At 41.3% G+C, this 21,681-nt stretch overlaps 1 protein-coding gene and 1 long non-coding RNA gene across 3 annotated transcripts in view; both read right to left on the reverse strand.

Moving 5' to 3' along the window:
- The window catches only part of rgs6 (regulator of G protein signaling 6), a 101,285-nt gene that overhangs the window by 53,248 nt on the left and 26,356 nt on the right, over positions 1–21,681 (reverse strand). The window lies entirely within an intron of this gene.
- Positions 3,681–21,426, reverse strand: LOC147242773 (uncharacterized). Its single transcript, XR_015110676.1, has 3 exons — positions 21,412–21,426; positions 21,145–21,248; positions 3,681–3,710 (listed from the first exon to the last, which is right to left on the reverse strand). It is a non-coding gene; the product is annotated as an uncharacterized LOC147242773 (long non-coding RNA).

Genomic DNA, 21,681 nt, shown 5'->3' on the forward strand with positions numbered 1-21,681 from the left:
CACAGATCAAGGACAGCCCGTTGATTCTTTTCATTAAATTGTATGACTGTACAATGCTTTCTTCTCTTTTTTTTTAAATTTTGGGCCACTGGGTTCCCATGTTCAAACTTAGGTCCCATCATATCAATTTCTCCCATACTGGGTTTTTGGACATACTGGCCTTTACAGGGGGAAAAAGAATATTTTCACAAATCTTCCTCCAAATGAATGCAGATAACCTCCAGACTGAGACTCACAACAGTATTTTTTTTTCTCCCTTGGAAATCAGCAGCAAAGCCATCGAACAGGAAAACAGGTCATTCCGACTGTCTATTTGAAACCAAATACATGTGAAAAGTTTGCCATATGACCACTAGGGGCGTCTGCCAAAAAACTGAAATGTATTTTGGAATTTAAAAAAAAAAACAAAAAAAACTTTTGTGTTGGTGTGAATAACTGATTTGTATGTACAGTAATTAAACAGAAACCAACATTTTGCATTGAACGTGTCGATATGTTTCACTTCACGCGTTGGGTGAGACATGAAATTGAAATCTGAATTTCTATGTAATCTATGAGCCAAATCAAATCACCCAAACAGGATGTGAAGTCATTCAGTGAAACCTCATCTTTGATCCGCCGACTGAAAACTTGCTCTTCTAACATTAGCAGATCAAGTTGCCATGGCAATGCCCAACTGGACTGCTTGTCTCTCTCATCTATGCTTTTGTTCGCAGGTTCATTCCTTTCACTGATTTCGTAGGACAGTTAAGGATCAGTGGTTGTGTGCAGGTTCTAACTTTTTAGAGTGAAATACAGATTTGAGTGACACAATCTCATGGATTTGCTGTCAAATCTGCTTCTGAACTGAATCAGAAACAGTCAATATCTGCTATGTGTACAACTTATCTTTACCTTTCTGAAAATATCTTAGATTGGCTTAAACAAATTAAGTCCAACCCTTTCCTACGTTTTCCTCCTCTGTGGATCAACTTTAACCATGTGAGCGAAGATGCTCTTGTGCAGATGTAGTTTTAAGCACAGAGGGGAACATGTCATCTATGTGGAACAGGACAGGGACCAAAATTGATGCAATTTGCACATCCAGAATAACAACCTTCTAATGATGTCTGACAAATTGCTCTGGCACGCTACGTTCTGACACCAGAGAATAATCTTTGCAAAAGTAAGGAATAGCTATTGAAGGCTTTTAGAAAAAAGAAAAAAAAGTATAAATGTTAAAATCAATTGTGAAGAAGATAAGATGTTGCTATTAGTGTTTCAGAGACTTATGATTAAAGTTGACTTGAACTACCGTAAATTCTGGACTATAAGCCGCGACTTTTTTTCGACGCTTCATGCCCCGCGGCTTATACTCCGGTGCGTTTTATACGAGGATTTTACCTTCACCCTGGGGTGTGGCGGGCAGCGGCAGCGGGCAGTAATTCCCTATTGTTCCTGATGGTAACTCCAAGTACCGTACTTAGAGAAATTACCATAATATTTAGCTAGGAATTTCCCTAAGTACTGTACTTGGAGCGTCCAGTCCATGCCGCGGTGCAGTGTAAAAAGAGCATCACACGATATTTTCAGTCATTTGTACTCACCCTCAAGATGGAGAGCAGAAGAAGGAATGCTTATGATGCAGCTTTCAAATTAAAGGCAATCAATCTGGCGGTTAAAGATGGAAATAGAGCTGCAGCACGTAAGTTTGGCATAAACGAATTGATGGTGAAACGCTGGAGGCGGCAACATGACGAATTGACCCAATGCAAAAAGACGACAAAAGCTTTCAGAGGTCATAATAGCAGATGGCCCGGACTTGAAAACGCTCTGGAAGACTGGGTCAAAACGCGAGAACGGGCGGTCGAGGTGTTTCCGCCGTGCACCACGGCTTATTTACTGGTGCGGCTTATACGTGTACAAAGTTGATTTTTTCCCTAAAATAAGCATCTGCGGCTTATATAACGGTGCGCTCTATCGTCCGGAATTTACGGTACTCAAACAGAAAATACTGCAGGAGTTCTCAAAGGCCGACCAACTTAGAATCTGAAAACTGTAATGAGTCATAAATATCACAAAAATTGCTACGGCCAAATAAAACCAAGGAGGTCAGGTTGTTGGTTGTGACTTTCTGCAGGATTGCTCAAAATCTGTTAGGCTGATTTTAACCAAACATGGTGAAGCGGTGTATTCTTGTCCAAGGAAGAAGCTATGAAATTTCGGGCAAATTGGTCATAGAACCACATACTGGCAATGTTTTTTGTTTTTTTTTAACACTTTGATGTGCTCCTGCTCGTGGGTCAACAGATCCATCTCAAATTTGAGGAAGTTGGTGAGAGTTTACTGTGAAGACTGTGAGTTTTTGTTTGACAGTGTTACTGTGGCCGATCAGATGTTTTCCAAACTTCGCTCGTTTGATGAGATTCCTGGCCTGAGGACATAACATAAGTCACAGCGCCACCTAGTGGTTACAGTAAATAAACTTAATTTAATTACACTGTGTACAGTGAGATAATATATTGTAAGCATGTGTGTTCTCATATGCCACTTAATGGATACAGAAAATGATGTTTGCACCCCGCAGCTGCCTCAAAATCCAAATATTATCAGGTTACAACAAACCAGCCACACTCCGATGTGCATGGTGGTGCGAGGGCCCACACATTCCTCCTCGCAGTAATGCTTAGGGCCTGAGCATTAACGTGTCAGGGGGCAAAACTTTGCCTTGTCAGAGGTACAGTATATGATCTCTGTGTGCTTTCTAGTTTGATTTATTTTAATCTAAGTTTACATGCTAATCTGACCAATGTTTGACCAAAAATCCCAATTCTGGCAGGTAAAATCTGTTAGAACCCAAAATGATTTAAATGCTAAACCTAGACGATGAAGCTAAACTAGAAGTAATCTAACATAATGCTTACTGGTAAGCAAGGAAGGCTGATATATCACAACGTGAGAAGGCTCTGTTTGGCCCACTTAATTACACTACTTCAAAACCACCAGAAGAAGCAGCTACATTGGAAAAAAGCCCGATGTCCACTAATAAGCAGCCGCACACACACACGTGTAGATACATGTTGTATGAACAGCAACCCCCACACATACACACCATAAGCTTTACAGCAGCATATGCACAGGATGCAATTAAACAACTGTGATGGCGGCCGTTAGAGGATCAATGCATCAATAAACCCAGCAGGGGGATGAGTTACAGATGACACGATAGCATGCACAAGACTGACAGCAGAACTATAATTCTGTTTGCACATTATAAGCATGTAGACACTCCAGCAGGATGTGGTGTGTGGAACGTTATGCCAGGAAGCACTGGAATGGGAAGGAGAAAGCTAAGTTCATTCTTAATTGTGTGAAATATACAGGGATGGATACGGAGGCTCAGATTTCTGTGCTAGCAGACAACAACTCCTGTTTGTTTTCTATGTCCATACAAGTTTTTATACATTCAGGAAATCTTATATGCATTCACAATCCAAACTTTTGAGACTGTTTAATTTAACTCCCTTGATGCAACGCACGCCATTTGCCAATTATTGTTTTGGCAAATGATGTTTGCTTATGTGTCAAGCTAGAATTAAGCTATTATGATCACTCTACAAGACTACAACCATCCAATTATATAAAAACAAATTACATGCTCACATTTCAGGCATCCAAAATGTTGTGATGAAAAAGGTTCAAATGAGAGCGACCCCTCCTTTCTTTTGCTCCTTCAAAAAAAAAAAAAGAATCACAGTTAACGTAGGAGTGTGTGGCGAATGAACTCAGACAGAAGATTTAAGAACAACTTTCCTTTACAGTAACTTCATGACTGACTAAGTGAGATGGCAATGCTGAAGTTTTAACTATTTGTTTCCTTGGCAAAATCTCAACCTGCCAATTACTGTTCAGATTCTGAAGGAAGAAAAATTAAAGCTGCAAGCAGCGTTGTTAGGGCCTGAGCGGCCGCGTCGTTGACACCGGCCCCAATCCAACGGTGTATTGGTCGAATGTGTAGGCCTTGTAGTTTAGGAGTTAGAAGCCTGAGTCTGATCAGAGAGTGAGAGCAGAGCTGAGAGCTGGCCCTTTAAGAACCCCTCCCCCACTGCTCTGTCTGTGATCTGTGCTAGAGTGGAGAGAGAGGAGGATTAACAGAATTGGAGTGTGGAAAAGTGGAATAAGTCAGCATACGTTGGTCAAGAGTGACTCATAATACCATATTTTTGTAGGGATTTTAGTCAGGAATGCAGTGGTGTGTTTTTTAAAGCTGTGGGATGTATGGTGTAGACGTGCGAAGCGTTTGTTTGACAGTATGTACCCTGAGAGGACACGGTCTCCCCATAGACTTCCATTGTAAGCGTGAAACGTGTCTCCCCCACTTTGAGGGCTTGTAAAATCCAAACCGAGTAATTCATATAAAAAACCTTTAGCAACTTTTAATCAGCACAGTTGGGAGAGTAATGTGTGAAAGTTTGGAAGCGATAGCATTAATGGCTGAGGAGGAGAAAGATTTTGTGCGGGAAGTAAAAAAAGTCCTGATTTTGACAGTTTTGTCAAATTTGTGGACATTCTGTTGTAGATAGGTGAGGGGTCAGAGTGTATGAATTTTGCGTCTTGATGAGACGAGTCCAACGGTGTTGATCCCATGTTTGTGGGACTTTCGTGGGAGGAGTTATAGTGCTCTAAATTATAAAAAATTATTTTTGTTGTGTGGCTCCCTAGGTGGCGCTTTAGACTTTTGTGGTGTTTTTGTTTTTGATTCGTGAGTGTTTAGCCAGACCGGACAATTGTGCCGAATTTCAGCGAATTTCATGCATGTTCAGGGGGTGAAATTAGATTATGCACGTTATGCTCATAATGCTCATATTGCGCGCGCTCATTGACAGCAAGAACAGTCCAGTACCAGGTTTTGAATGGGTGTGTATGTGAAAACCGGCTCCGGGCCGTCTGGCCGAGTTGCCTCATGGGTTTGGGGGGGGGGGCTTGGGACACTATTTAGTGTGTGTTTTCAGTGTTTTTAGTGCTGCTAATGTGTTGCTCTGCCGAGCAAAAAAACACTACAGAAGTGAACAGCAATGTCTGATCTGAGACACGCTGAAACGGACTGTCAAAGGCATCTTTGTCTGGATTTTAGCTATTAAAGTCACACTGGTGCGAACGTGCTCTATCACTGTATAATGATTTGGGCACCTAGAGCCAGTTAAAATAGCCAGTTTAATAGTTTGCCTTAGGACAAAAATGTATACACTGTGTGACCTAAGTACATATAGATATCTGTAAGCTTTAAGGTAATACAGTACTACAATTCCATCCATCCATCCATTTTGTTCCGCTTATTCCTATTAAGGGTCGCGGGGGAGCTGGAGCCTATCCCAGCGGCTACGGGCGAGAGGCGGGGTTCACCCTGGACAGGTCGCCAGTCCATCACAGGGCCAACACATAGAGACAGACAACCATTCACACTCACAGTCACACCTACAGTCAATTTTGAGTATCAATCAGCCTCGTCCCCTCTTGATGTCTTTGGACTGTGGGAGGAAGCTGGAGTACCAGAGAGAACCCACACAGGAACAGGGAGAACATGGAGACTCCACACAGAAAGATCCTGTGATGGAGTCGGGGCTCGAACCTGGAACCTTCTTGCTGTGAGGCGACAGTGCTGACCACTGCACCACCGTGCCGCCCCTGTGAATACATCATTATTTAAGAATAGATGCAGTACATTCTTTGAGATCAATGTCCAATTTTGCTTGGCTTTTCATGGAGTTTACAACCACTATTACAACTAGTTTTAATCTATTATTGCCCATTTAGCTTATAATTTTTCTTATCTACCATAGATGACATATGTCCACTGTCACTGTAGGTGGTTTACAAGGAGAGATATTTGTGACTTTTATTGATTCAACACACATCAACGCCCCATCATCCCATCACATTACACCAATTACCACCTGGCTCACTTCTGCTGCCTCTCAGCAGACTGACCACGACCAGATGACCTTGTAGCCTGACTGGTTATTGATAATGACTCATAAAGACATGCACAGGAAACTTTTCATATCAGTCGCGGTTGGGCATACTCACTTTGAGAGGATTGAATGCAATGAAGGGAATGAGAGCCATCTGTGAAAACTCTGTAAAAATCACTGCGTATCCTCAAATATTAACAGAATATACAGTTTCTCCATGTAATTATTTAAATGTAATTTTTTTCCCAAAACCACGACAAAGCCCATTTCTGCTCCAACTTGATTAATGCTGCCTCTCTTTTTCGAGGCAAAACAGTTGAATTTAAAAAGGACCTTCAACGTTAAGTGAGAGCAAATAATAATAATGAAGAATCCTTATGTGTTTCTAAAGTGATCTTACAAATGGGAAAAGATTCCCCTGCTCTTTTCGGTACACCAAAAATGTTGCTTGCCTTAAGTCTTGATAAGTCACTATTGACAAAGTCATTTCATGACATATTAATGGCTTCTAGGTAATAACACCAGCACAGCAAAAGTGTGACATTGTAGTTGACACCTCTAAACATGATGATGACGGCCAATGCAGTACATTAAATCTATTTCGGTTCAACTTCAGAAGTACCAGATCACTCCTGAATGGAGAAATACACTTCAAAAAAGGGCGCTGTAGGTGAAGGTGCTCCTCTTGCATCAGTTTGGATGTGCAGGGCTTTTCAATAGTAATAATTATGACCTGAGCAATGAAGGGAAAGTGATGATGTCTGGGGTGATGAAACGACCGAGCAAAGGCTGGAAAGGTTGCAAATGAAAAGTCAGGACTATTCCTAAAAGTAGTGAAGCTTAAGCAAAGATTGCAACCAAAATAAATCATTCCTAAGAGGTAGCAAGTCAAAGCCCATTTACACCTGCGGTCGAGTATCAATCAATCCACACAGAAAGATCCTGTGATGGAGCCGGGACTTGAACCAGGAACCTTCTTGATGTGAGGCAACGGTGCTGACCACTGCACCACCGTGCCAGCCCTTCACACACTTTAAAATAATAATACTGCATTACAATACACAGTCTATGACAATATTACAGGAAAATACACTTTAAGTTAAAATTCTGTGAAATTCCCAAGGGGGGCTGATGCATTTTGTTTTTCAATCACATATTTGTACATGAACATAGAAAAATGCACTGTACAATTGAAATTATAATTTTGTCCTAACATAAGCTTACTTTAAAAACATAAAATCGTATACACACATTTTAGTAGATTTTAATTTAAAAAACGATTGCATGCACTTATTCATGCTTTTATTTATGCCCTTTATTTGTATATTTGTAAGTGTTTCAGCAGTGTGTGTGTGGGTGTGGGTACATGTATATTTGAAGTATACTGGTCATTCGTCTGGCTGCAAGTACACTCCAGTGTGCTCTGACATTCCTAGCTTTTCTTTCCCACCAGTGAGTCGACTTGTATTTTGGTTACAGCAGTTACACATTGACAAAAAGTCAGCTGTCGTCTGTATTTTACATCAAACTTATGTCATTAGATGTTGTCCTGACAATGAATTTCTATAAATGCCTCCTAACACTGGTGGCCAGCTGGGATGGAGGGAGAGACGGATGCCTCAAAAAGAGATTTACTGCTCCCAAAGAACCACTTAGCAAGAATTTGTCTCATCTGAAAGCAGGTATTCAATTTGGAGAGTGCAGCCCATTGATACACAAAGTGATGAAAACTAAACAATTCAAGCCTAATATGTCTGATTTGTTCTGACTCCTTGGAGTGAAATAGGCCATCATTTGACAGATGTGAGGGGAAATATGATTACAGTGCACTCAAAAGCACGAGAGATAATATTTCATCGTTGGATGACAAAAAAAAATTAGCCTATTTTTGGCTTTGAATGTTCAATAATAAAGGGTTTTGTCTTTTCTGCAGATTTTCCATTAAATCCACTGAAATGAAAGATTAAAAACAGTTACAGGCAATTAGCTTTAGTAATTAAGATTAGTCTTATAAACACCCTCTGAGGTATAAAGTCAAACTCCTCCTACATGATTGCAGTTTCTTCAGACGGTTGAAAACACACGGTTGCCTTCAATGGATCGCTCCAAGAGCAGCTCGGGGTTAAGTGCTTGAAGTCAGCAGCATTAAAGCTGCAAGACAAGGTGTGAAATTGTCATGCAAAAGGACCAGCAGAAAAAACATAATTATCATGTTTTTGCTGTGAAAATACAATAAACCCCTCTGGCTGCTGCCTTTTTTATCCTCCAAAGCTTTCTTAGTATTACAACCGCTACAGATTTTGAGGAAAACTAATGTCAGAGTAATCTGATGGGAATACAGCTGCAAAAATGATCAGAGTTCCTTCACATGTATTCTTCCTTTCATATTATAATTCAGAAAAGTGTACTGTGGCATAAAATAATATATACAGCAAGCTCCACATATGCAGCCTGAGACATACTGTCAAATCTCTGTAGGAGTAAGAAGTCCAATTATTTAAACAGCTCTCTGGGGCTCTTTCTCAACCATGAAACATCATGTAAGTGCATTTCCACCAGCTGGCAATTGAAGCAAATTATCAGATAATTTCAAAGATTATAATAGCTCTCAGCGCAATTTTCCACCTACAGTAGGCAAAATTAGTCAGACTCTGGGAGGAAAACTACAGTACACAGCTCAGATTGTTACGTTGTTAGATACCAAAGGTACCTCACATTTTTGTTTGGTTTAAATTATCAGTTGAGAAATAGTAGAAATCGCTTAAAATGCAGGCACACGCATTCGCGATCTACCTGTCACGTGGAATTTTGTTTTTTGGGTTTTTTTTTTTTCAAATAAATAATTTTGTTCGCAACAAATAAAATGTAGGTTTTTATAGCTTTGGGGGAACTTAATTTTTAACTTCAAAACTCTTTCGTGCTCAACAAACATTTCGTCCACCATTTTTGAAATATCAAATAAATAGTTATGAATGGTTCATTTGTGTGTGCTACTGTTTCAGCTTTTCCACGAACTATAAACTCAGGGGTTTGAAGAAGTTTTGTTTCTATCAATGTGGGGACAATGTCTCCCATTTTAATTTTTATATTATCTGAGATATTATACGCTTGTGTGCAGTTAAGTGGAGTGTGGCCCACAACATCGGTCTGATCAATAACCACAACCATCTCAGTCATGGTAACTTACACCAAATTCAAGTTTGAAGTCAAATGTCTTGAGTACAAACTCAGGGTTAACTTGCACAACAATTAAAATCTGAAAAATATGAAACAATACAATTGAACAATATTAAAAATGTATCAGCAGGTACAGTAACAGACGATTATTGCACCACTACTATCTGGCAACTTTCTGGAAACATTCATTTTTGTTATTGCGCAACTGAATTAACAACTACCTCAAACTGCAGTCAGGATGTCAAATCACTTCACTAAACAGGAGAAATCACTCCACAACACGGGTCTTCTATTGCAAGTGCTTTTCCACAGAATTTTGAAAGGATAATGTTGATGTTAGTCTGTTCACATGCCCTAAACTGCATTTTCAAGTCCCTCTGATGTGATTATGCAAGCAGCATTTTCCTGGACTTGACAACAACATTTCCCCGAGACTGAGGGATGACACCGAAGGTGAATTTGAAACAAGGCTTTAAAAATCAGACAGTGACTTTGCAGGGGATTGTGACTCCCAAAAGGAATGTAACAGCCATTCTCAGCACAATCTTTCTCTTGTGCTGACCAGTTGCGCTGGGAGCAGGATGGAAGAGCACACATAAGGTGGACAAGAGGGAAATTGACAGTCTCATTAAAACATTCAGGCTGTGCTAAAAAGGAAATGGCAGCTCAATATGCTATCTGAGCCACAAGGAAAAGGCTTCTCTCCACATACACAAAGTAAAGACACCTACACATGTGTGCATGTATGCAAGGATGAAGCCCCACATCCAAGACACAAAAGGTGTAACAGTCTAATAGGATTACTTCTGTCGATTGCTGTAAAAAGCTAGATGGATGCACCATTTATTCACCATTGATTCTCTCTGTGCTAATTCCCAAGACCAATCGCCGTAGCAGTGTGCTTTCCACCAATCTTGTCATGCCTTGCAGGGTTTTAAAAAGCAGCCCGCTTCCATGCCTGGAATGTTTTCTCTTAATTAGAGGTTCTAGATGCATGATTAAATAGTCATGGGAGGCAAAATTATGAGAATAGACATAATGAGGGCGACCGTCCCTGTGGATATTAAGGTGGTGTGAGTTGTTTACAGTGAGGTGGATATAAGTTCATAGAAAATGTTAATCAGTGCATGTATGGAATAAGCAACCCCCGTGAACTGAACTTTGAAGAACTCTCAGTAATGTGATACAGTGGCAACTATCACTTTGTTTTGTGTCGGTTGTCCTTGAAAACTGCGCTTTTAGGCATTTTGTGCTCCAAACTGAATAAAAAACAGGATTGTTACATAAAGCAGTATACAGTGAAGTTCTGCTCAGCAGCCTCCACTGACACCATGTGTTTCCTGAACTTTCAATATCCCTGGCATGCGTACCGCACTATTGTTACAAGTTAAACAAGTGATTCTGATAACCAGATGTACAGAGAGGCCGAGGAAAGACTTAAGGTTCTACAGGGACACTCTCCAAGTTTAATTCTTAAACATGGACGCTTTCTCCATTAATGTCCTCATCCTTGATTTTTCGTGATGTGCTGAAATGCTGGCTCTTATTTCCCTGAATGCACCACTACAAGCTAGCAGAATGTTTATTCTAGATCAGCTCAAATTAAAGTTGTACAGAGCTCAGGGGAGGAAGGAAAATGGCGCCACTGTCTTTATCACAAGTTAGACGATGAAGCTGATATTTTAAGCTAAAAACAATGAGCATAATAGTCCTCTAAAACCTCCCGCTGTGTTAATTCTGTGTGTGTATACTGATGTAGAAAAATCATCATATCATATTTGCACAACAAAGCTATTTTCTGTCCCATTAGCCCCGAGCAGCAGCTCTTGTTAACCTACTAGCCTCTCTTTCTAGTTAATCAACTCATGTTTCATGGAAGAGGACCAGCTCTAAAACCCCCATCCCCATGAATAATTCATTATTTAACAGCACAATGGGAGCCACTGGTGTTAGCCTTAAAAAAACGTAACCAGTGAAACACTGGCTGAAGGAACACTTTACAAGTCCCAACTAACCCAGAGGCTCTAGTGTTCAGCTGACTCAGCCCTTCACATATATCTCCTCCACAACACATGCAACCAAAGGACCTGAAACTCAGCAGGAAAGTGTCCATTTTTACTTAGGTTCTAATTTATAGAATCTTCAGAAGTAGAAAAATATAAGACAGTCATGCGAGGTACATGTACACGACACATGACGCTAAAGAGTCCCTCATCTACCACCCACCTAAGTGCCGTATGACCCCTCAAGGTGTCAGGATGCAAAAATACGACAGGGATTCTGGACCCACGTCCTGGCAAAGCCCTCATATTTCAATTTCTTGGTCAAAGCTGTCCTTTATTTGGTGTAAGTCACTGATATTAGAGTGGCCAAAGGTCCTCAACACAAGATGAGCAGAATGGCACTGTTAGCCTACAATTTCCAGTGGCGAGGGTGACTCTTATGAAGAAATGGGATGTCACGAAACAGACCACTTACAGCTGTTGTGGTCTGCATCAGTGTGATGCATGACTACAGTTCCAGAGAGGTGCATGTCAGGCTACACTGTAGCGTTTGATGTGTTGTTGTTTTGTATTTTTTGCGTACATGGCACCAATTTTTTTTAGAAAGCATTATGTTGGCCACATGATTTAAAATGTTCTACTACATTCAAAGTCCACAGCATGTCATGTTGTTTAGACTAGTAATTAGTAATTACAACAACAGAAAAACCTGCTAACACAGGGCTCTAGACCAACATTTCCACTGGTAACACTGCTACCAGCTTTCTCAGTTGGTCACACCCCTTTTTTGGGTTACAGCTTATTGTAAATCAATGACCTTGCATGCTAATATAGTTGTGTTATTATTAGAAATATTGACAATGCCCCAAAACTTGATATTTGCAAAATGTTTTACAGTACTTGAAGACAGCATGCGCCCCGCACAGGGCATGAAGCACACTACATAGGGGTGGGGCGCACACGTGCAGACGCTGTACTACAGCCTAGCCACAGCAGCCAAAGTTGACTGGCCATAATAGTCAGTGCTGCAATTTCCACCTGAAGTAGCTCAGGGTAACACTTTCTAGTAATTATGCAGTGAGTCTATTTTTGGCAGAAGGCACATCAATCTGCTCAGAGAAGATTGAGCCCGGCAGCAAGTCCCCACGCGACTGTCACTGTAAATTTTCAAAATAAAACACAATGTGCAAACTCACAATCATAAGAACAGACAGAAATTGACGCAATGTAACCATGTTCTCTACATGCATTTGATAGAAAAGATAAATCAAGAGACAGCCACTAAATCAGCGGAATCTGACAAAGCTAACAAAGTGGGAAAAATGTTCCACATCGGAAACTCTGCAAAATGTGGAAATTGCAGCTGTGTGGAGGACCGACGTGACCAGTGTCGCAGCCAGCACTCGATGCAGCCCAGCCTCCAGAGTAGAGGAGTGTGCAGGAGAGGGAGAGAAACACTGTGCCAGTGAAGAGAAAAGGAAATGCTCCTATCTGAAATGTCTTAACGCTCTTCCAGTGTTATCAAAATAGTAAAGATCATTCACTCACAAGAATGCAACTAGCTACAAATTTAACTGACCCACTCCTGAGAAAAGACGGCATGAATGCGACCATTTTGGTGGCAGTCTAGAGTTCTGGGCTCACAACAGCTCTGCAGTTGTAATTCTGACCTGGAATTTCACTGTAATGCAACCAGTGCTTAACCTGACATGTTGGTTTCACAGAACCATCCATGACATCTCCCACAGGAACTGTTTGGAACAGGGCAGACTTTTGGCATGTGGCAGGATGAACCATCTTTTATCATTAATCGGGTGCTAACTTCAGCTTGTGAGATTGACAAAAGATCGAAGAAGGCAAATTCAGTCGGTGAAAAGGCAAAAACGTGTTTTTCACAAAGGAAATCCTTTAATGCAGTTACTTGCTTTTGTTTCAAAAAAAGAAATACTCTCCAGTTGCAGTATAACTGATGGTATAGAAGCAGCTTCTCGAATCTCAATCTCAAGCTACCATTGTTCTGAGCCAGCGGCGTGTGCCACACCTACACAACCAAAAGTAGTTCTTCTCCAGGACGCTGGTTGGCTGCACCACTTTTAGAGTGTGCATATAACTTGAGGCCTGTCAAGATGGATTCTGATTTCACAAATCCTTCATCCTCATAAGGTAAATGATTGTTGTCAGCTAAAATGCAACATCAGTTTTGGAGGGAACTATATCAGAACGAAGCGGGGACTAAGGAAGTTTTCTAATTAACCGAGTAAAAGTAAAGTCAATTTCCTTTCAAGTCTGTTAACCGCTGAACTTGACAATTGTAGAGTATCCTGAATATAACTGTCAATAGAATGAAAAGTTACTTCCAAGTGAGTTGCACAAAACTGTGCAAGGACAAAGGAGGTTCTAGCTGTTCTCTGGCTCTGTATTCTTCTCCACGCCCTATCCTGATGCAAGGGGCCCTTCATTCTTCCCTCTTTTGCTCCCATCAGGCAGAGTTCATCATCTTCAATGGGTTGTTGCCAGGCCTTCTAAACACAACAGTCCCTGATGGATATCGATCACTGGCTTCCACGGAGGATTGTCTGTCAGTCGAACCGTCTTAATCCCTGCACCACCTCAAGTCTATGAAATATTAACACATTCAAGCAAAGGCCAATCTCATGGATCATTCGTTCTCAGTGAGAGAAGTACTTAAAACTTTGAAGAAAGGTATCTTGGCATGTTTAAAATTTGGGTTAGTTTCCGCAGAAGGCATAAGTGTATGTGTATCAAATAAGTCACCTTTTTTTAGGCTGCTCCATTCTGTATTATTCGCTGCACGGTTTCTGGAGAAGAATAAAATGCGTAAGTATTTAATCAACCAAGTCAGAGATGAATGGAAGGAGGAACGGCTCAAGTCTAAAAACAATACAGGCATTTAAAAAAATCTGAAAGCAGCTTTTCACAAAGGCATTGTGTGATTGGAACTTCCACACAAGGCTCGAGCAACTTTTTCTCCTGTATCAATGTAAAGACTCGCGGGAGGTTTTTTGTTTTTTTTCGACTTAAAGTATTAAATTTGCCTTTTTCTCTACAAAAACAGCGCCTTCGCCTGAAGACTGAGACAAAGAAAGGATTACAAGAGAGGTGAATTAAGGAGGCTCCTCTGCGGGTGTGTATGATTTGTTACAGAAAGGGTGATATAGCTGTAACGAAAAACAAGGACGGAGCAAATTGAAAAGGAAGAAGAAAAGACAAAAAGAGAGACTGGGGTCATATAATTGAAGGAGTGCTGTGCACTAATAGATCAGGCTGATGGTCTGATAGAGCTGGACACATCTTCACTGATGGATGACTTGATGTCAACATCTTAATGGGCTGTACTGATAGAGAGGGGAGCAATGCAGCGATCTATAAAATCTATACTTATCTGGATTTTGTAAACACCTACTCCATCTTCTCATTTCGGAATTACTGGGAATTCTATTAACAGGAAATAGCTCCTCTTTATCTTGACAGATTCACCACCCTTTTTTTAAGTCATCATTCTTTTCAGTCTTTGTTGCTGCTGAGCTTCTCTGCGAGGCTCTCCCCCCCCCCCCCCCCCCATCTTTTATTTGGTGCAATGATATGACATTACTAACATGACAGCTTCTATTCCCTAATTGCTATTTGGCTGCCAACGCCAAACAGCTCTTTCTGTTTTACGTAATCACTCTCACAGTCCTATTAGGGCCACGTTTAGCTTGTTATGGACTAAAGGTTTTAGACTTTTTAGTTTTCTTATAATGACTGTTTAGGTTGCAAGTTGTCATGTTTTTCTTGGTTTTTCACCAGTATGTTTCTTCCATCCATCCATTTTCTAATGCTTATCCTGGTAAGGGTCGAGGGGGGGCTGGAGCCTATCCCAGCGGCCTTCAGGCGAGAGGCTGGGTTCACCCTGGACGGGTCGCAGTATGTTTCTTGTTTGTGTTTTAGTTCACTTGTGTTCCTGTTTGATTTTGTCAGCTGTTCCCTATCGTGTCTTTTCGTCTGTTTCCCGCCTTTTTTCAGTGCCTCGCCAGGGTCTTGTTTTGTAATCAGTCCTGGTCAGTCTCAGCCCTGCTCCTTGGCCTTCTCACCCTATCAGCTACCTCCCCGCCCTTGTGTTCTCCCCCTGTTAAGTGTGTAGTCTTTTAGTTGAGTTTACTTGAGTTTGGTTGTTCGCTCACTTTTGTCAGATCCTTATGCCATGTCACATCACGTCCCGTCATCTCACCATTTATCGAGCTTGCTTGTTTCCCAGTGCCTTTTTGAGTTTTTGTATTACTTTGCCAGTCAAGCTTTTGTTTTGTGAAATAAATCTAATGTGCATCAAGTCCTGCCTGCCCTCCATTCTCTGCATTTGGGTCCTGCAACCATCACCACCGTACATCGATGCAAGGTCCCTGGTTTGAGTCCTGGAGTTTGCACGTTCTCCCCATGTCTGTGTGGGTTCCCACCACTATCAAAGACGTGCATGTAACGATAAGTCGGGGCTGCACGTCACTGGGTTAAATGCAGAGGACGATTGTCACATCTATGATGAAAATAAATACCTCTTTGTCTTCTTAAAAGGTTAATCTATGTGTGTCATCAAAGCATCATACATATTTAAGAAATGTACACAAATGTTCTGTTTGGTCAGATTGATCAAAAAATGTTGGCGGGTCGTGTGGCTTCTTGAGCTGCAATTGTTCATATGTCATCAGGTGATTGGGTAAATCTATCAGATGGAAGGTTACTGCTGCTGCTTTTTGTTGATTGTGGTTAACATTTCTCTGCACCATCAAAACAAGCGTTTCCTATAATGTGATGCAGAGAAACTCACCACACAATTCATCATCTCGTGCACAGTGAAGCCCTCTATTCTAACTACGCATTACCAACATAAATTAGAGGATATCATGACCATATAGTCTTGTTTGGCTGACTTGGTGGTCAAAATGCGTGACAATGAGGGACAGAGGAAGGAGAGAAGAGAGGAGGGGACTCATTTTAATTAAAACACAATCTTCAGCAAATGCCAAATTTATAAGATTGAGCTAGTAAGGCAGTGTAAAGATCAAGATTTAGAAAGATTTGGAAATGCTACAATAGTTGATCGCAGTTGTGACTGGCTGTTTTCCAGGTACTACTAAGACAATATCCGAGGTAAAAAATTAAAAGTGTTGTGTATTTATTTTGGTGCTGCAGGGATGATATATTTCTTGTAGGCTAAAATTGAAGTTAGCATCACCCTGCAGAACATAAGCTATATGAGGAAGTTTATGAGACTTTTTCTGGGCTCGTTGCAAACCAGCTCATCAGTTTAGAGAAGGTCTTTCTCGTGTCCTGTAGATGGTTTACTTTGCTCCTCTTTAAAACCTTGAAATTTCTTTGAGTTAATTAAAAGGACCCATAGTCTGAGAGGAGCCATTTTCTATAACACTGCGTTATTATACTAGAGGGATAATAGAACTTAAGTTTGGAGGGACATCACATAGGACAGCTCAGATTGAAAAATTGTTATCGCAAATGAACTGTCAGGATAATCAGGGATGTAGAGCCAGCAGAACATCGTATCTCATGAAATGTCTCAGACAATAAAATAAATTAGGTTTTAGTTTGCTTTAATTGTCAGGTATGAATCCAGCTGAATGTGTGTGTGTGTGTGTGCGCGCGTGCGCGGGGGGTCCTGTTATGTTACAATTACAAGCGCGTAATGAGTTTTTGTCCTCTTTGTGTCAGCTTTTTTAAATCCATGCTGAAAGTCTGTGTCAATCATTAAACCTCAGCTAGACTCGGTTTCACAACCTGGAGCATTTCAAAGGCTGCAGAAGTCAAAAGAGTCAACGTGCTACGCTAACTGTTCGCCAAACTATCTTCAAGCAGACCGTAAAAGTACAGCACTTCACATCCAGAGCCAGTTACCAGGTGGTAGACACCAAGGAACAAGTCACAAGCATTCTCTTATCATATAAAATCATTCATATGTGTGACAAGGCCTTGACGTGACTCACACTCAGAAGCTAGAGAAGCTAACAGCCCCACATTAATGCCTGGCACAAATGGCCATCACAGGGATGAATCATGATGCATTCCTCCAAGAGCGCAATACCTTCGAAGTACCTGACTCTCCACAACGTGGCAGCTCCTGTCAGGCATCACAGCAACCTAAATGAAAGAGTGTTAGTTACTAAATTAGTGAGGAAACTTTACGATGGAAATCGGCAACAACACCAGAGGGTCAAAGAATCTGCTCTTTGTTATCTACAAGAAAGCCTAAAAATCAATGACCCCCTCTTAAAATATTAGAAATGGATGGGGGGTGGGTTGGGTACTTGGATGGAAGAACTTCTATCTTCAGATTTATTGACAAGGGGTTGTATGAGGTAGTAATACACGTCTTAACTTAGGTATAGTGGGTCGTCTTCTGTGCTGAGATGCTAAGAGCAGCAGTGTTCTAACGGTCAGCACTTTACTGCTTCAGACAGAAAACATCCACATTTTATCCTGTTGTCACGTATATTATATTTACACCATTGTGATTTCCTTATTCCTTCGCATCGGAAAGCCCTTTTCGGCTCTACAGTTTGTGGTGCTGCATATTGAAAATACAGAGCCAAACGGCTGAAAAAAGGAAAGCAGTATGAAATAAATGTTTGTGCAAACCGTGGATGAGTCGGGATACAAGAAATGTGTCATTTTTAAGTGAGATTCCATCATATGATTTGGGTTGGCAGTGTGATGAAAAGCTACGGCTGAAGAAGAGGGAGAGGAGTCACCCACTTGTGAAATAGAGAAAGGTCATGCAGTATTACCCTGAGGTGGATAAGTTGTAATTGATCAGATTTAGTAAATCCAATAAAGAATGAAGTGTAAATGAGTTAAACATTAATGAGCGTCAGAGCTCATTTGAATCAGGGGTTTCCATTCCCTGCATTATTTTTTTCAAGAGGCTAAATCAGACAAGCATAAAAACTTGGGATATTGGGTTTGTTTGAATGTTGCTTTGTTTCCAACAACCTTGTCTCATGCATCACAACAAAATGTGTGTTAAAGTACATTGATAAGAACTAATGACTAATGTTACAAATATTTCATCCATGTGAACAGGTATAGAGGTTTTTTTTGGGTGGGGGGGGGTGTTTAATTGATGGATAACTTGTTTGTTTGGTTTTTTTGCAACCTTGACAACAGCAGTGCAGTACTTCGCATCGGAGCTCCCGGCTTCTCTGCGGAGAGGAAACGACAAACTGAACCTTAGCTCCTACATGTTCCATCTCCAGGGGGACTTTTGGGTCTGGATTTGGTAAACTGAGGATTTTATGTCCAGGCTCAGTTCACATTGAGGGCAACGTTTCCAGGTCAACAACCATGACTCATACGTCCATCTGGAATGTCTTCGCTTCTTCATCGCTACAATAATTTGACTGCTGTTGTTGTTGACAAAAAAAAAAAAGACCTCCTCAACTTTCTTTCATTCTACTCTCTTTATAAACCCTGGGAGGGTCTTTATATCTAAATTGATCGCCAGTTGGAGGGATTAAAGAACTTGCAATGCTCCCTGCTTGATATTGTAAAAGGATATTCAGATTTGCCGCAGCCGGAATCATCCATGTAGTAGAATTGTGGCATTACCACATGATATATGACGTACTGTTTGTGTTTCTGGGAGAAACTAATCCTCCATTGCAGATCTGTCCCCTCTCACCCTTCCATTACCAGTGCCAAGCTATTCTGGCGACAAGACATTCACAAATTGTCCTTGTACCCAAGAGTATCTGATGTCTTTATCTAGAACGGTCAAAACATCAGACTTAAGTAGCTTTAACCCCAATAACTCCACACATATCGAGCTGGTGAGCTTCCCTTGGCTCCATTCCCAGCAGAGCTGAGACACAGCCTAGCCTATTTCTAAAACAACATTGACACAAGCCTGTGCATAAAAAGAGACATAAAGCCGTACAAATGAGACGCAGGAAGTGAAAACAAACCAGAAAATTAGAGACTGGCTCTGTTGTTCAAGAATTAATATTCAAATAATCTATAACTAATTTCCATCCATCCATCTATTTTCTACCTCTTATCCTGTTAAGGGTCGCGGGGGGCTGGAGCCTATCCCAGCAGCCTTCAGGTGAGAGGCGGGGTTCACCCTGGACAGGTCACCAGTCCATCACAGGGCCAACACACAGAGACAGACAACCATTCACACTCACAGTCACACCTACAGTCAATTTAGAGTATCAATCAGCCTCGTCCCCTCTTGATGTCTTTGGACTGTGGGAGGAAGCTGGAGTACCAGAGAGAACCCACACAGGAACAGGGAGAACATGGAGACTCCACACAGAAAGATCCCATGCTGGAGCTGGGACTTGAACCAGGAACCTTCTTGCTGTGAGGCAACAGTGCTGACCACTGCACCACCATGCCGCCCGACAACTACTTTTTTGCCATTATACAGCTGTCGGTATATGTTGCATGTTTGTACCTTGAATACTTTTCAATGAGACGCTTTTTTTTTTACATTTAATAAAGTTGAGTGATATTTTTATTTATGTAATTTTAGACCTGAATGTTGATATTCCATGTTTTTTGAGAGTGCCTTTCATGTATATAATATGATGTCGTTTGTTAGGCATGTAGTCAATGTGCTTCCTTCCTGAACACCAGCACTGCCCTGATAATAAATATCACCTTCATTCATTAGATTGTTGAACACTAGGCTAACAAAGACATGTGGCATCAATAGGTTAATGGCATAGCACTGTCAATTTCCTCAGTTAGACAGATAGCCTGACAAACAGAGAGAGGGAGGGGGGGGGGGCAACAAGGGAGGACAAAGTACAAGTCAGTCTCATAAACAAACAGGCATGAACTGATGAGAATGCAGGGCGGTTGAATTTGCTGGGAAGTTGTTTATACACAGTAGATGTACTTTCACATAATGGCTGTTCCAGGCAGCTCGTTGAATCAGTCTGACTCAGAGGTCTGAGCCCATGAAATGTTTTTTGAAATTGTTTAAGTGTGTTTCCCAGATATTAAGATGGTTGACAATTTGAGAAATGAACATTATGTGTCTTAGGACTAAGACTGAAACCAACAGAGGTGATGTAAGACTTTGTCGGTTGAGGCCAACAGTTCAACGATTCTATCATTTTAAATGCCATCGTTGCACAGTGAGGAAAATAAAATAGACTTGGCATGAAAAAATTGATTATCTGTTGTACAGGGGCAGGTGAGTCAGGCACTACACTTAATGTCATTATGACATGCATGACATGTCATTACGTTTTGTTACGTGTCTTGGACCGACCCAGTGAGTTTCAGGCTATAGAGTTACCTTTTGAGCCCCTGAGGTTGCTTTCTCTCAAACTGTCATTTTATTTATCAGGTGAATTACTCTGCAAGGACACACTTCCTGCATGCAGTTGTCCACTATGGGAGGGCGATGCTGAGTTTAGAGTGTCTCCCTTCGGCCTTCCCTGCTGGAGCTATTAGTGTTTCAAAAGCAACCTGGAGAGGGCTTAACTCCGATCATGAACAGGCCTTACGTGTCTGTTTGGGGTTACCAGCTCTTTGTGTCTTCTTTGGGACAGGGATCATTATCTCATCCAGTCTGTCACACAACAAAGGGTAGGCTATAATTTCAGTTTATGAGAACTTTAATCCTACGGGTTTATCCTACCAGGCAGAGTGTAATGCAGACTCATGCCCCCAATGAGCACTAATGCTGCTGCTGTGAGTTGGGAATCAACACTAAAAAATAAAAACTATCAGACAACTGCAGTAATTTCCAAACTCTGCTTCTCCGGTCCTCCTTGGGACCAAAAATCAGATCATATCTCTTCAATTCTAAGGATATGGTATTTCAGTAAACTTGCCTTAAGGTTTGAGGTGATTACTGGAAGTCATTGCCACTGAGTCCTTTATTATTTTTATCCACTTTGAGTTGTTAAGACGAGGGGAAAAGTAGCTGCAGCTGCTAGTAATGTTAATGTTGAGTCTCCGTGTCCATGTTCATTATGTCATCATTGTACCTTTTCAGATGGATGAACCCTAGATGCCCATTTACATCAGCAGCTGGCTTTCATTTTTGGCAGTCAATGTCAGTGCGTCCAAAGCTGGCAGGCTAACTTCATCACTGCGAAACATGTCCATAACTCAGTTGTGTTAACATTGAAACAAAAGTCTTCTGGCAACTATTAACTACCTGATAACTTTTGTTGTGACTGGCACTGTACAAATAAAACTGACTTGACTTGACTTGAAACAACCTAGCACAGGAATGTATACTGGACATTCACCTGGGATGTGAGCCTCCTCACTGGAGAGTTTTCTGGGCTGGATGAGACAGCTGGAGGTTGCTGTCAGAGCGAGGAGGAAGAAACAGAAACTACAGTGGTTAGTTGGTGAGCAATCAGCTTTTCAGCTATGGGACAATTACAACCCCCACCTCCACCCCCAACCCCCAACAATGTCATAAGTCACTGGCGATGTTTCCCCATGGATGTAGCATCCAACCCTACTTTTCGTACTATGAGAATATTGTGCTGGATGCAACTCCTGGCCAGCGT

The sequence above is a fragment of the Aulostomus chinensis genome, chromosome 20 (assembly GCF_037954235.1).
Source record: "Aulostomus chinensis isolate RoL2024-O1b breed Wild chromosome 20, RoL_Achi_v1.0, whole genome shotgun sequence".
Classification (NCBI taxonomy): Eukaryota; Metazoa; Chordata; class Actinopteri; order Syngnathiformes; family Aulostomidae; genus Aulostomus; species Aulostomus chinensis.